Source organism: Adiantum capillus-veneris, chromosome 3, assembly GCF_014529385.1.
Source record: "Adiantum capillus-veneris isolate H3 chromosome 3, ASM1452938v2, whole genome shotgun sequence".
In the NCBI taxonomy this organism is placed as follows: domain Eukaryota; kingdom Viridiplantae; phylum Streptophyta; class Polypodiopsida; order Polypodiales; family Pteridaceae; genus Adiantum; species Adiantum capillus-veneris.
This window is the reverse complement of record NC_140933.1, coordinates 91,466,606-91,484,029: the sequence shown is the minus strand read 5'-3', so window position 1 is coordinate 91,484,029 and position 17,424 is coordinate 91,466,606. Positions and strand designations below refer to the sequence as shown.

At 43.0% G+C, this 17,424-nt stretch overlaps 1 pseudogene; it reads left to right on the top strand.

The window, feature by feature from the left end:
- Positions 1 to 1,467: 1,467 nt before the first annotated feature.
- The window catches only part of LOC147461299 (peptide methionine sulfoxide reductase-like), a 39,246-nt pseudogene continuing 23,289 nt past the window's right edge, over positions 1,468 to 17,424 (top strand).

Sequence of the window (17,424 nt, the reverse complement as noted above, 5' to 3'; positions counted from 1 at the left end):
CCTTTGGAGGTATTCAATGAAGCTAACCCTAAGGTATTTAAGCTCCATCAGCTAGCCTTGCTCTTTGACAGACCATCTCTCATTTGGACCCCTTTACCATTGGCCGCACGTTGAGATAGATGTGTAAGCACATGTCTATATTCTAACCCTTGTTCCCGTTTATTCTCCCACATTAAATGATCAATTTAATATGAGAAAATCATTTAGGTTGGTTAGATATTAGATTTTATGATATTACCTCTCTCTTGAAATCATAGTCGTTCTCGACTATGAGGTAGAAGAGATAAAGCCTTAGTCATTAGTCAATCTTTCATAGCGGGTAGAGGATCCCTTTTTAACCTACGGCATCATTCCAAAATGGATGACTAATCCAAATGGTGCTTGGGAGACATAGCTGTCGCAAGAATGTCTGCTCTTTACTCCATTTCATTCTCCCAAGTAGAGTGACAAATTCTACTTGGTGTTTGAGAGACGTCGTCATCACAAACATGATTCTAAGCATGCATACTAGTTAAATTCATGCACAATAAAAAGACAACTAGTCTTATAAAACAAAAACATTGGTCATTTATAAGAAATTTGCACATTTGCTTGCTCTAATGTAGCATTGTAAGCATTGAGAAGGTTCATACTATCCTTAAGCTATATTCCTTGCATCCATCTAGCATCTTCAAAAGGATAAATTTTTAACTTAATAAGATACCATCGGATAATCTTACCATGTCTTAGTACCTTGTCTTCATGCCGAAGGATGGCTTTGGGTTGTAGCACCTCTTCTTGGTCTTGGATTTTGAGAGGGTCTTCAATAATTGGTTCACTTGGTGGATCTCCTTTGTAGGGCTTAACTAGGCTCACATAAAAAGCATTGTGTATGATCCAGTGGCTGGGCAACTTGAGCTGATAATCCATCCCATTGATTGGCTTCAAGATTTGGCACGACAAGCACCTCAAGCATCTTAGTCAGCAAGCACGACAAGCACCTCAAGCTTGGGTCGGGTTCCCATCTCAAGCACAACCCTAGCTTACTTAAGGTCAAAGGACTTTTAACACTAACCTTTGGAGGTCTTAAATGAATCTAACCCTAAGGTCTTTAAGATTCATTGGCTAGCCTTGCTCTTTGATAGACCATCTCTCATTTGCACCCCTTTACCATTGGCCCCGTGTTGAGATAGATCTGTAAGCAGATGTCTATATTCTAACCCTTGTTCTCGTTTATTCTCCCACATTAAATGATCAATTTAATATGAGAAAATCATTTGGGTTGGTTAGATATTAGATTTTATGACAGAGAGAGTCTGAGTACCACACACTACTAGAAGTGCTCACCTTTTGGTCACATCCGAACTTACTTCCCTCAGCATGAAATTAATGGGTGTACGAAGTCATAGACCCAGTACGTGCCTATAATTCTTTGGTGCATTTTAATAGAGGGTATATATACCCTCTTGCAAGTGAAAACAAAAGCAAATGGCCTCACATAGAGCTCGGGCAAGCATCCAGGTGGAGAGTATTGGTGGTGGGCGAGAGTGGAATCCTAGCACCTACCATGTGTCACACAAGGGTGAGGGTACAAGAGGATGCATTTTTTTTATGCATAGACGCTAGTAGTGAGTGCATGAGAAGATACCCAGGTGCTCAATAGCTGGCTCTGGCTACCAACCATTCTGAGGATCGACATCATCGTCCACCAAGGGAATGTTGATGGCTGCCCACCGAGCTTCCCACTTATCATGGAAGGCTAGCTCGACGATCTCCAGAACATTGATGAAGGATTAGGGGATGTCCACCAGGTTGTCGATGGGTCAACAGTTTTCTCTGGCTATTTTGGGGTGTTGAGCTTGCCTTCCAAAGAGTACCTGGGGTAACAAGACAAGGTCATCTTCATAATCCCTCTTACAATGATGTCTGTGCTGGTGACTTGGGCCATTTTGAAGTTGTCCGCATTCAATTTGATCCAAAACAATGCTCCTATGATGATCTACTTTCTTGCTTCTGGGCTTGCCATGACCCCCTGCGGATTCACCATGGAAACCTTACCGCACTTTGTAAGTGCAAGGCAGGGTTTTTTTTATACAAGTTATATAAGCATATAAGTTAGGGGCAGGCCCCCAATAATTTATCTCCCAAGCTTAAGAATAGGGGAGGGGGTATCATATTTATGAGGGAGGAAGAAGTGAGAAAAGGGGAAAATGAGAGGAAGTTTTTGTGTTTTAGAATTGTTGGAATTAGGGTTGCAGGGAAACACACACAACTTGGAGAAGATGAAGGAAGCTCAAGGCACACAATAGAGAGTGTGTTACTTTGTGTGCAATGGAAAGATAGATAGCCCTAGAATGAATGGGTGTATATACAATGCACAAGGAAAAAAACCTCCTAAAGAGGGAAAACATGCCCCGGCGATCCTAAGTGTGTTCACACACATCACTACCACGTATATGGTAACAAATCCCTCCTAGAGTGATGCGGTGAACGGGAGCTAGCACATGAGTAAAGGGAAGTGCCATTCCTTGAGGACATGATCAGCCCACAAAGGAAAGTAAGCCCAAATACTTTGCGGAAATCTTCAAACTTCTGACCAGACAATGCCTTTGTGAAAAGATCTGCAAGGTTGTCCTGTGTTGGCACATAAGCCAAGCTGATCTCTCTTGTTGAGAGCCTCTCCCTGACATAGTGGTAATGCACCTCAATGTACTTTGTGTGAGCATGAAAAACTGTGTTCCTCACAAGTACCAATGCACTCTGACTATCAGTGTAGATAATGTTGGCAGTGTCATGTCCAACACCCAAACCATCCATAAGGTGTCTGAGCCATACACGCTCAACCGTAGTAGTGAAGACTGCCCTGTACTCAGCCTCACAACTAGAAGTGGACACAATAGGTTGCTTCTTGGTCAACCATTGTTAGAAGCTGGACACACCCCACGGCATCTAACTACTCGGCGGATTATTATTTTTTTGTAATTAGTCATTCATTGAGGAAAACCCGGTTTTTCACCTTGTAAATATTGGGACTTACAGAAGTTTCCAAATTGTATCCCAGTTTTGATAGTTAGATGGAGTAGATGGATGATTTTGAAACTTTAGGGTTTGAGAAGTTGTAAGGTATATATATCACTTTTTGACCTTAATGAAAAACCTTTTTTCATTTTAAACAAGTTTAAGTTTGTGAGTGAGCGTACTGTGTACATGAGAGAGAGTGTGAGCTTTGTCTTGATGCTACGTGTGCTACGGTGGTCGGAATCGAGTGCGGAGAAGTGCAGCGTGTTGCCCCCGACTAGAGCTACGAGCCGATACCAACATTGCGCGCGTATGGCCCGGCTTTGGGAGCTCCTTCTACGAGCTTCATCGGTTGTTTGGGTGAGCATACGTTGTCCGATTTTGCATTGCAGCATATCCACGCGTTCACAATGAGTAGAACTACACATTAGGCACTTCATATTTCGGAAATGAAGACCTGCAGATTTCGGCCAGACATCCTACGTATTTCTGCACCGGGTGTTTTGGGTCGTGATTTTGGTGCACAGACCTTAGGGAGAGTGGCCTATAGGTATTAGTAGGGTCTCCTTCAAGTTCTATGGTGTTTCAGAAGTGTTTGATAGGTATTCGGCTCTAGCAAACGTTGTAGGAAGCATCCTCTTTTGTTTTCTTGAAGACTGTGACTTAGACAAGTGGTAGGAGCCTCTGTAGGAATTAGTTAGGAGTCGATCGAGTGTAGGTTGACACCTTATGCTTGCTTCCATGTGCCTGCGGGTCGAGCTTCGTCCTTAGCTGACATTACTTGTTAGGTAAGTTCTCGCGGTGCTGACGTCCGTCGCGGCGTACTTGTCCAACATTGGCGCCGCTGCCGGGGACGAAAACCTTAGGTAGGTGACCGAGACTAATCCTTGAGGATTGGGATTTTTGGCTTGCCAAGAGTCTCGCTTTACATTTAGATAGGATCAGAGGGTGGAGGACTCTCTAGGTCTTAGAGGGAGTCTACGAAGCGTGTGTCTGGCCTAGATCCTTCGACTTAGGTAGACTTAGGTAGAGGAGGTAGACTTAGGTAGTTTTAGGTAGTAGTCGAGTCTAGAGTAGAAGTGGGAGTGGTAGAAGCGGTGAGAGTAGAGCTTGAGAGTCCGGAGAGGCCAAAAGAAAAATCAAAAACACCATTATCACCATTTCCTCATGGTAGGTAGGAGTAGAGTAAGTAGAACATCATGATTCAGATCTAGAGCATTTCATGCATGTATACTTGCTTGGTAGAATCATTACAAGTTTGTAAAAGACGCAAAAAGACGCAAAAGTGTGGTTGAAAGCCTAATTGAAATCCAAAAGTTACTGTGAGTGTTTCTGATAGGCCTACAGAGCATCAGGAGCATTTCTGTCAGAAAAAAACTTTAATTTTAAGCCAGGAGACATCCTATGCGTAGGATGTCTATAGGCCAATCTGGGAGGGATTTTGGGATTTTGAGTTGACCAGTGTGTTCTGAAGGTAGGGTTTACCTAATTTCAACTGGAAAGTGGAAACTTGGCCATCTCTTGACAGGATAAGGCCAGATAGACTGAAATTGCTAGACATCCTACCCAATTAGTGCCAAAACATCAACTTGAAACCAAAACCATAAGATGGCTGCATGAGTGTGTCTTTCATGATATATTGAGTGACTGAAAGGGGTTTCACCTCAGTCGGGTAAGAAAATTGGGTTCAAAGTGGACTTTAGCACTTTTGACTGAAAAATCAAAAACAGCTGAAGTTTAGGACTTTTGACATCCAAATCAAGATCTAAGCATACCACTGGGATATTGACATCAGGGGGAAGCTGTGGAACAAATCTGGGGTCAAACAGACCAAATAGACATCCTACGCGTAGGATGTCTTCTGAGTGATTTGGGACTCCAAACTGAAATCTGAGTATACCAGGTGATCATCAGCTCAAGGAGAGCTTAAGTCTTGAGTTTAAAGCCATTCTGATAAAAAAGACATCCTACGCGTAGGATGTCTAATGCAAGAAAATGAAGCCATAATTGGACTTTGAGCATTGTAAGGTGTTATATAGCCTAAGGCAAGCCTGCTAGTCAATTTTGGTCCAATTTGGATTTGATTAGACTGATCAACACCATCACCAAGCCGTCGGAACAGATTTCTGACTCATTGACCAGCTTTTAGAAGTCCAAATCAAAAAGTAAAAACAGTTGTAAGCTCAGCACAACGAGGGGAAAATACAGTGCAAAAATCCAGGCAAAATGCAGCAGGAGACATCCTACGCGTAGGATGTCTATTGGGGCATTCTGCAGGGAAAATTTGACCTGGCCTAGACAGTGAGGTTCTATTTGGCTTACGGGTTCCAGAACTCCTTTCAGAAGTAAATTTGGACCTTGGTTGCCCATTTGACAAAGCAAAGACTGAATTCAAGCTTTTTCGCTTAAATTGGCCAACATCAAAGAAAAGTATTGTTTCAGGTTAGCAACCTAATCCGGAACATCAACAGTGTATAAAATACAGTAGTGGTTGAGATTAACTCTCCAGTTATACCAATCATTACTAAGATAACCTCTAGCAAATAAGAGCGGTGATTCAATTGCCGAAATTAAAACTCTTGTGTACAGGTCTATTTGGCAGCAAAGCAAGAAGTTGTGCAGAAACTGATCCATTGCCAGGTTAGTGGTTGAACTTGTGATAAGTTGCATTGATAAGTTTGATGAATTTGAGATCAGGAAGAGACCAGAAGGTGGCAGTTGACCAAGGTAGTGTAGTGTCCATCGAAGAGAGTGTAACTCAGGCAAGGTTAGATCCGCTAGCACCGATTATTGAGGAAGGTAGTGATACTGACACTTCGTCAGAAAAATCTTTCTTCATGATGGGTAGCCAACAGCCAGGAGGTTTCACCTATGATGGACCTATGCGAGGAGGAAGTACCTCCCAAAATCCTTTGAATGATTCCAGGCTTACGGTGATCTTCTTGGAGGGAACAAACTCAAGAGGAGCCCTAGTCTATTCTGACTATCGAGGTCGCAAGTGCATTTGCATTGAAGAGAACCAGCACAAAGATTGGAGATAATCCACGTGTATGATGATGGAGATAGATTCCAAGACGAAAAGGGGAACCACTATTTAATAGTTAGAAACCCTGAAGATTACAACAGATATGGAGACAACGTGGCTAAAGGGAAAATGGTTTCAGAAACTCAAGAGCCGCCACCAAACATTGATCAACACGGAGATATTTTCATGTATGATAAGAAAACAATCAGGGTTCCAGCTTATAATGAGAATGTGGGAATCTACAAACACGAGAGCGAGGATATTGTCTCTTACTTTCGCAGTAAAGAACCATACATAGACGAACTAAGCAAGACAAGGTTCTTTACTTATTCTCTTATGAAACTGCTACGGGGAAGGGCATAGTTTTTGTTGATAGATATTCCAGAGGAAGTAGAAAGAGCAACAGGTCCAGGAGCATCAGCATACGCCCCTGAGGAAATACCGAGAGCCTCCCACAACCCAAGCAAGTCAACGAATCCGTTTTCAGATGAGTATGACGCTACATCACATTCCACCAGACCACAAGCATTCACCAACCAAGACCAACCAGCAAACCAGCCATCATTGCAGGCATGGCTTCGACAAAGTGCAACAATGGAACCAGAGTGAAACCGAGAGGGTTATCCAGCTGCACGAGGGCTCAGGGATTTGCAAGAACCCCCACACTATTCAAGGTATCAAGCAGAGAGTAAGCCAAAGACACAGGGTCGACCGAGCTTGGAGGACCACCCATGGAACGAGTTCGAAGAGAAGGACCACCTCCGGCGAGAACCGTTAGAAATTATGGCTTAGGAGCACCGTTGGGCGAGGAACCAGTCTATTACAGAAGGCCTGAGGAGGGGTATAGACTTGGAAGGGGTGATCCAATGATGAGGTTTGTAGACCATCGCAGAATTAGACCTTCTCAAGTGCAAAAATGGGTAAACAGGAAATACACAGGAAACAGAGACCCAAGAGATCATGTAGCAGCCTTTGTGCGTGTGATTAGAGCGAAGAGGTGTTAGACTTTCCTACCCAATTCGCAGGGTTTGGACTAACCCTAGAGGATGATGCTGCAACTTGGTTTGACTCTGTGGAGCGTATAGACTTTGAGTCGATGGAGGAAGTGTTTGACAATTTTATTGAGGAATTCTCTCAAAGGGGAATAGCTCATAATACCATCTCACATATCCATAAATTCAAACAAAAAGATGGAGAATCTGTACGGAAGGCAGCCCTAAGACTAAAGAGATATGTTAAGTTTTGTCCTGTTGAAGAACTGCCAACTCAATCCAGACTTATGCTGATATTCATCCAAGGACTAAGGAATGCAGATCTCCAGAAAGACTTACATATGAAGAGGAGCACTACATTGAATGAGTTGACCAAGGAAGCTTTGTACCTTGTGGACAATTGTGCTGTCTACAAAGAAGGGGAGTTCAAGGACCTTGATGACAATTCATCTTCACAGCAAAGTGGGAGCAAGTCCTCCAAGACAACACTGAAAGGAGAAATAGCGGTAAACCAGGAGTAGCTCGTAGATGAAGTGCTAAAAAAGATCAACTTGTATGCCAAACCCCAGGCTAAATAGCCCAAGTGGTGTGCTATTGAACAAAAATGGACAAACCATGGGACCGAGGAATGTTACTATAGCAAGGGATATGTGAGGGAGAGACCTTATGCTCCCCAAGATCCTGTAGCTTCCCCTCAAGTTCCACCTATGCCTAGATATCAAGCAGGCAACTTATCAGGACTTGTAGGTGTAGAGAGACCACAACCGGTGTTGGGGCAACAACCATCCCTACCAGGATTACGACCAGTTGATGTAAGATACACCCCAACGGTAACTGAATCAGAAGAAAAGGCTTTGGTGCCTATGCGTGCATATTATGAGGATCCCAACAGATATGCAGCAAACCCTATCTATTATCCGCCGGAAGAACCCTCAACACCAGATCCATGGAGCATGATAGGGAATCAAGGACCTCCAACTGCTGCACAAGTCGCAGGAGAAGGAAGATATAGCTTAGATGAACGAACATTGTTGTTCATAGCCAATGGAGGCATGGACGGACAGAGACAGACTTACCAGCAATGAGGAGCTCAAGGAGCACCTCAACAACCCAAGGGCCCCTGTTACAAGTGTGGCGGAGACCATTGGTTGAGAGACTGTCCCCATGATGAAATCATTAGAGTCAATGCGTATTGCCCAGAATGTGGGATTACTCATTTGATTCTTGATTTCCCTAAAAACCCGAGTAAAGGAGAAAAAGCCACCTTGAACCTGTTGGAAACAGTACCCTCCAGTGGAGTATCAAAAAATGAAACAGTCATACCTGTTCAGGCGGTGACACGGGCCCAAGCCCAAAGAAGGACGAACAAACCCATAATAGAAGAACCAAAAACAGATGCCCAAAGTTCAGAAACGAAAAATCCGAGAAGCACTTGGAAGGCAAGAAAGGCACGTAGGAAAGCCAGGAAAGAGCGAGAGCAAACAGCCCTATCCGATGAGTTGAAACATACAAAGAACAGGTTGGAGCGGTTAGAAGATCTAGCTAGCCTAAGCTCACACACCACAGCAGCCATAGCACCAAATGAATTAGCTGAGCCCAAAAGTGCAGGATCAGGAGGATCTGTGCTGGTAGACAAGGTAAACGAGCAGCTGGATGCGCTTCTAAAAGCCTATGAAGCTCGACTTAAAAAAAACCAGACCCAGGAGCAAAGGTGGATGACATATCCATATGCGGAAATAGAAAAACAAAGGTTGGATATGTGTAAAAAGATGGTTGAGACGACTCAATCATTGATGGAAGACCCGTTGGGAAAACCGGCAAATTGCCATGACGCACCAGCTCCAACCCCTATCCAACCAACATTGGAGAAACATGAGGAAACAAAAGAAAGACTCACTAATAAATATGAATCCAGGGGAGAGACTATCATAGTGCCCAATACCACCAATGAGGCAAGTGACGGGGTCCATCCTAAAATATTGGCAGAAATGGGAGAGGACGGTAATGGTCTAGATGATCTGTGGAAGCAAATCCGAGAGGCCAACGAGGCTAATAGGATGAATGACCACATGAATAGCACGAGAAAAGAAAAGAATGCGATCCGACCTCCTATTGAAGAATTTGAGGCAAGATCACAAATAAACTTTGAGATACATTCACAAGGGGGAGACCAAGGATCTATTAGTTCGGGGAACAGCTAACCAGACTCGTTGAGAACCTTACCCTCTTACTTAGGAGAATATGAAGCTAAGTCGGAAGTGAGAGCAATCCCATCTCAAAGACTTTCGTCTAACAAGGTGATGGATTCACAAGGATTGATTGAGCTGTTATCCACCCCGGTGGCATGCATAATCACGTTAGCAGAACTCCTAAGGCTAAGGCCAAACATGTGGACCACAGTAGGAAAATGCCTAGAAAAATTTGGAGTGAAGGACCCCACCTTGAAACTACAAGAAGGAATCAGGGAATTCGACAGACCTAACCTAAACACTATGCCGGTACCATTGAATAAGGTTGGAGAATATTGTGAGGGAGAAGACGGAAACATGACGCTACCTGTAGAATTCCAAGGAGTAGTTTCCAAAGCCATTCTTGACAGTGGAGTTGGAGTTGCTATCGCCACCAAGGAAATCTGGAAAAAATGGGGAAAAATAGCTCTCAGGGCTACCAGAATGAAGCTGCAGTCGGCAGATGGTTTCATGGAAAAGCCTCTCGGACTCTTGGAAAAAGTAATTGTCACTTCGTGCGGGATCGAGTATGAGCATACATTTGATTTGCAATAGTCGATTTCGACAAAAAGAACAATTATGAGATAATCTTGGGACGACCATTTATGCGACAACTGAAGATGGTCCAAGATTGGGGTTATGACCACATATACCTCAGACATGGCGAGGCGACAACTAAAAGACCATAGTTACAAAGATGTAAACCAAACACCGGTGGAAGAGTTTGATTCGGCTACAATAGCAGGATCAGAGCTACTAGCATGGTTGGGGCAACCAAAAGAGCTATGGATGTGTGGAGCTTCACATTGTGGAAGCTTAAGGAAAGAGGAATGCGTCTTAGAGAGAGCAATTGAGGATAAAGAGTATATTCCGGAACCATTCCCTGAAGATGCCTTGGAGCCTCTAGAATGGGAACACATACTGGCGATGTTAGATGTCTGTACCATTACCGACAGTCCAACAACAAAATTTTGCGATAAGGATGGTTACGATGTGCTGCCCTATTACATGGTAAGCGTGGTGCCAGAAGAAGAGACGGTAGTACCTCCAGAACAAAAAGAGTTTTACAACTCTTCTGAACATCTGGAAGTAAATGATAAGGCAGATAATGAGTGTTCGGACACCTCCAGTGAGCGTGGGAATGAAGCCGAGAATATCAAGTTTTATGATTTTGCTAATCAACACCCTAGACGCCAAGAACGCTATAGGAAGAAAAGAGCCGAAAATAAAGTGAGAGAGAACCTGATGCCCAGGATAAAAGGTAAAACTCACTATTTGATGCTTGTAAAAGCAGAGGATTGTGTGAAAGATCAAATATCAGGGAAATTCTCAGAAAATCGAAAAGAACGAACGCGAGAAGAAATAAAACAGGAAAGAAAAGCTAGGGCTGAAACAAAATCACAAAAATCTGAAAAGTCAAAAAAAGAACCAACAAAAGATCAAGAGTGGACCAAACTAGAGCGTAAACAGAAATACCAAGAACTGAAACGGTCTTTGAGGGAGATATGGACTACTAAAGAGGATAGTGATGGTAAAGGGAAGTCAGGAAAGGGCAACATGAACGTACCACCACACTATAGGAAATTTACTATCCAATATAGAAAAATCATCATGACACCACCAATCCGGGAGAGAACCAACCAAGAATCTTACGATGGGCCTGAAAATGCAAAAAGAATAGACCTCGCAGAACCAGGTGAAAAGCCCCAGCCGGTCTATATAGCTAATGATTTAGAGCCTGAGGAGGAAGCACAGCTAACACAACTTCTCACGAAATATAAAGATGTGTTTGCTTGGTCCTATAAAGACCTTAAAGGAGTTGATCCATTGATATGCCAACATACAATTGCTTTAAAATCGGATGCAAAACCTAGCAAACAACGTCCTTATACATATAATGACACATTTGCCAAACGAATCAAAGAAGAGATTGATAGGCTGATGGACGTAGAGTTCATCTATGAAATTGAACATACAGATTGGGTTTCACCTATTGTGGTCGTTCCCAAGAAGAATGTAAAACTGCGAGTGTGTGTAAACCTCAAAAAGGTGAATGCGACAACCATAAGGGATAATTATTCCTTGCCAATTACAGAACATGTCCTTGAGCGAGTGGCCGAGAAACGGGCTTATTCCTTTCTGGATGGGTTTTCAGGATACAACCAATTGGCAATAGCAAGGGAGGATCAACACAAAACAGCTTTTGCCACAGAATGGGGGATTTATGCATATCGAGTTATGCCATTTGGCTTAACAAATGCACCAGCCACTTTCCAGAGGTTAATGACTCACGCTTTCAAGGAATACCTAAGAATATTCTTAGAAATATACATGGATGACCTGTGTGTACACTCTCTTCTGCGAGAGGAACATATCGACCATTTGCAAAAGGTCTTTGAAAAGTGCAGAACATATCGAATCTGTCTAAACCCGAAAAAGTGTGTATTTATGGTTAAGAAAGGACGAATCTTAGGACACATTGTCTCAAGAAACAGCATAACCACAAACCTGAACAAAGTCAAAGTCATTGTAGACCTGCCCAGGCCTACTAATGCAAAACAAGTGCAATCCTTTATGGGGCACTGTGGATATTATCGAAGATTCATCTACATGTATGCAGTCATTTCACAACCTCTGTATCGTTTGCTAGTCAATTTCGAATGGACCAATGAGTGTGAGACTTCATTCCAAAGGTTGAAAGAAAACCTTATATTCGCACATGTGCTAAAGGCACCAGATTGGGACAAGATATTCCATGTGCACATTGATGCTTCGGCATATGCCATTGGAAGCATTCTAGCTCAACCTGGAGACGGAACAATGGATTTTCCAGTTTGCTATGCGAGCCGACAGTTAAACAGTGCAGAAAAGAACTACACAACCACCGAGAGGGAAGGGTTAGGAATGATTTATGCTGTAAAGAAATTTTGGCATTATTTGCTTGCAAACAAATTTGTGTTCTTCACAGATCATCAAGCTCTTTTATACCTAGTAAATAAACCTTGCAACACAGGGAGGATCGTACGCTGGTTTATTATATTGCTAGAATTTGACTTCACAGTGGTGGTCAAAAAGGGAAAAACTCATCCGCGAGCTGATCATCTTTCAAGAATACACAACGGGGAAGCTCCTCAAGGGGTAGATGATGACATACCAGATGCTTATCTTTTCAACATTGAAATGGTACCCAAATGGTCTCAGGAAATAGTTAGCATTCTCTCCTTTGGAAGTGAGTTTGATAATACAGGATGTAGATCCAAACAGCGAACAATTCGACAAACAAAAAACTTTCAGTTGATAGCAGGACGGCTGTATCATCTTGAATCTGACCTAATCCTACGATTATGCATAAATTCAGAAGAATTCGAGTGTTACCTGGAAGAGGCTCATGTCCAGGGTTGTGCATTTCATTGTTCGACAGTGAAAACACACCAAAGACTGAAACAATTAGGGGTTTATTGGCCAACTATGTATGCGGATACACATTCTTATGTTACCAATTGTACAGTATGTAGTGCCAAACGACCAGTGGATCACGCAACTTTGTTTCGGGTGAACATAGCACCTGCATGGAGTCAATATATCATTGACTTCCTAACCACCAGAACGTTCCCTGAGAACACTACAAGAGCACGGGAGAAAGCTATAGAGCTGGAAGCTCGTGACTTTCAGCTAATTGGAAATCAACTCTATAAACGGGAAAGGACAACCAACTTAGAATCTGTGCAAGTGAAAGCGAATACCTGCTGATTTTACAACATGCACATAGCGGAGTAAGTGGAGGCCATTTTTCAAGCGATAAGACGGCAAAACTTGTTTTAACCGCAGGAATTTGGTGGCCTACATTGCACATGGATGCCGAGGAGTTTGTCAAACGTTGTGATGCATGTCAACGCACCAAGGTACCAATCAAAAGAGATGAGATGCCATTAATGCCAATGATGGGGGCAAGGGCATTTGCAAAGTGGGGCATTGATTTTGTGGGACCTATATCACCCCCTGCATATCGCACCCATACCCAATATATCATTGTAGCTACGGATTATCTCACAAAATGGATCGAAGCCAAAGCAACACAAAAAGCTGATGCACGCACCACGGCTCAATTTTTGTATGAGAATGTTTTTGTACGTTACGGGTTACCAATAGAAATTGTCAGTGACCGTGGAACACACTTCCTCAATGAAGTCATTGAATATATACTAGAGGATTTCATGGTCATACATAGAAAATCAGCACCATACCATCCACAGGCCAATGGGCAAGCGGAGGCCACAAATAAAACACTATGCACGGTTCTCACTAAAATAGTGTCACATTCAAGGACCGATTGGGATCAGCAGCTACACTCAACACTATGGGTATACAGGGTAGCTTACAAAACCTCAATAGGAACAACACCATACAACATGGTTTTTGGGCTAAATGCTATACTACCCATAGAGTTTTTAATCCCAACTCTACGAGTAGCAACAAGCTTGGATTGGACAGGGCATGAACTCTCTTCACGAATTAATGATCTTGAAAAGCTAGATGAACTCCGCTTACGAGCTGTCGCTTTGATCTATGCTAAAAAGAGAAGACAAAAGGAATTTTTCGACAAACATGTGCGTACCAAAGAGTTTAAAACAGGTGATTATGTACTTGTTTATACCTTGAAGCAACATGCCAAGAAACTGAAAAAGCGAGGGATGGGACCATTTGTGATTCATGATCTATCACAAAGTGGGGCTGTCAAGCTTGCTACATTAGCAGGTGAAGAAATGCCAAACTGGATTAGTGGGTATCGACTAAGGAGATATCACCTACCACTCACACAGGAGATGCTCCAACAAATTCATTAAGAAAAGCAAAGAATGAAGGAAAAAGAGAGAGTACGGGAGGAAGCTCAAACCGAAGCACAAGAACACATTGCAAAAAGACGGCTTCTGCGACAACAACAACAATGTAAACCACCATTGAGAATCAATGCCATTCGACTGATGAACTTGGAAGAGGACACAGTAGAGCCAATAATTACAGTCAAGGTGGGCAACAATCAAGTTGAATCACCAGCCTTGCTCGATTTGGGTGCTCAAGCAAATTTGATCTCTTACGGATTATACCAACAGCTCCAAGTCACAGATCAACTTAATCCTACTCCCCAAGTGCTAGAAAGTAGCACATCACATCCATTGAAAACATTAGGGTGGATTATATTGCATATACAGTTACATCAATATATTTACCCACACAAATTCTATGTGGTGACAGATGAAAGCACACAACAACCAATGATGCTAGGGCAACCTTGGCAAAAAGCATACAATGTCCAAATAGACTGGAAAGCACAGGCAGTCAAAATCCAGCACGAACACGAACAGTAGGTGATAGCTTTTGCTCAAAAGGACCATCAGGATCAAATGCAAGCCATGCAATCACTGGCAACAAAAACAAAAGAACACATACCACCAAAGATCAACATGAAACCTGAGACAAACAACCAGGTAAAGGCCAACCATGCTCATCATAGACAACCGAAATCACCGGCTACACTGCAAAAATCTAGGCTACCAAAACAAGGTAAACAAGTATGGCTACGGAAGGATAGAAAAGCCATGGCGGGAAAAACACAATGTGACAACCGGATTCCAACAAAGCAGATGGTGCAACTCAAAACCAAGGTAACCAAGCAGATATGGATTCCAAAGAAAATGCTTAGCCAAAACCCTAATATCACTCACATTTGGATACCAAAGCAAAAGACAAAGCAAATACCTACGGTACAAGCAACAATGGAAAGCAGACATCTGCAGGTTAACCGGGCAAACAGATATAAGAGGGTGCCGATGACAGACAAACCAGTGGCAAAGTTGGCAGCACCAAACTACCAATGGAAAGCCAAGTCCATACGGCCCATAGCTATCACATCCCAGCCAATTCCATCCTCAAAAACAGCTACAACTCCATCAACACTGTCGGCAAAGCAGTTGCCTCTGGCCAAAAAGACCATTAAACAAAGAGCAGTAGAATTACAGCTGCTACTTGCAAAGAAAATAGGAAACCTCGACGGCGAATGCCAATAAGCATCCTGCTTATTCCCTTCTCTTGCACAACATTAATTTTTCCATGCATTGACCGAGTATGCATAAAATAGGGCCACATTAATCGGCCAGGCATTAGCATGACTTTTTCAACCTATGCACGGCACATACTACGAGGCGAGACCTTGTCGTCCGGGAGGACTCCGACTAGGAGGGGGGGAGGCATTCTCAATGCGGAACCAATAACAAAAACAACAAAAAAGGGCATGATTTTCGACTTTTTAAAGGGTTGATGTTTGATTGCAAAATTTTCTGGAGTAACCCAAGTATATATGCCCTTATACAGCATGAAGCTACAGGTATATGGGGCCAAACGCCAAATCAAGCCCTTAGGTGTGTGTATATAAGTAGAAATAGCCATTTTTCAGGCAAAATACTGGTAAAACGGAGAAATCCGGCCATAAAAATTGCATGTGAGTGTATATAATGTGTTGCGGCGATGTTTGTGATCTATTATGAATATTGGGGATTTTTTGGGTTTGATTTGCTATTTTCCTTTTAATTTTGCTAATTTTCGGCAGAAAAACTTCAAAAATAAAAAAAAGCAGATGAAAAACAGTCGTAATGAAAAACAAAAAATATGGGGATGACCAGTGACTAAAAGACAACCTATGGTACGGTGGGGGTGCAATTATGAGACTAGAGCGGAAAGCGTGTTTTGGCCAGGTTTTGACCGAAATGACAAATTTCTGGTAAACAGAGCAAATGGAGTCCAAATCAAGAAATTTTTGAGCCTAAACCGCATCTTGCAGAAAGATAGGAGCACATGTCAAATTTCATGAAAAATGGTTCGGGGACCTCCATTATAAGAATTTTTCACCCCATTTTTAGCTCATTCTCACTATTGACCTTGTGGAGAGAGCTTCTGCCACCTAGAGCGGATCGATCTTCCAGCAGCTTCTACGACGCGCACGGCTACCCGACCAGCTCCAGACATGAGAGATAGGCTTACAACCTTGAGCTTTTCGCGCATGTTTGTCATTCTATCGCGAGAACTAGCGTAGAAGTCACACACAAAGCGGGCAGTAGAGACCTGCAAGTAGAAACGGCGGTCAAACGGCTAACCCAAAAGCAACAAGACTTCATTGGCAGCTTACCCTAGTCTAGAGACCAGTCCTGGATAGCCAAAGGCAATGGGAAACTATCGAGAAAAACCCTAATTCCCAAAAAACCCGCAAGAGGCCACCAAATGGGAAATCGGCGAAACGGCGACCAAATGCTACCAAAATTTATGGGTAGGAGCATATCGACATGCTCGACAAGTCCATATGACCCGCATGACCAAAAAGTGACCCGAAACGCCACTAAACCTTAGAACCGGCATCAGACAGACAAAGCGTCAAAATGCACTTGCGGCCAAACCGCAAGTCCGTTTGCCACCAAACTTCACGAGCGGCTTTCCTAGACCATCAACAACCAAGTCCTATGGTGGTGGACCACCACAAATCATCAAAGGTATGTAAACGCAGCCACGGGTGCTTCTAGAGCGACAAATTGCCAAATGAAGCTCTGGTGAAGCCGAAGTCAACAAAAACCATACGGTAAGGATCCCCAAGGGATTGGGAAGCTATGGAGACCAACATCGAGGAATTTCATCGCCAAAAAGCACTCCAAAAGTCGAAAAATGGCTCGGAGGCTCTGAAGTCCACACAGGGAGTTATACTCTATCCATTTGACTTTTTTGTTGAAATTAAGCTCAAAAGGGACTTAGGGGGGCAAAGGGCAAGCACTGGGAGCACTAACAAAGGAAAAATCACCAGGAGACATCCTACACGTAGGATGTCTCAAGGGCATTTTTTGGCACAAAACCCAACAATTCTTGTCATGCACATGTTCTGAATGACATTTACAAGCCATACCCCAAGTTTCATCACATTTGGATGAGATTGGACCTCATATGCATGGAAAAACGCAAAGTTAGGGCATAAAGGCACTAATTGGCCTTTGACCTACCAAATCTTGTCCAAATCTCATGAAACTTGCACAACACATTCACATACACATCAGCTAACTTTCTGTGTGGTCTGGGAGTTAAAATGAGGAAATAGACATCCTACGCGTAGGATGTCTTATGGACCATCTGGGCATGAAGGAAAGGT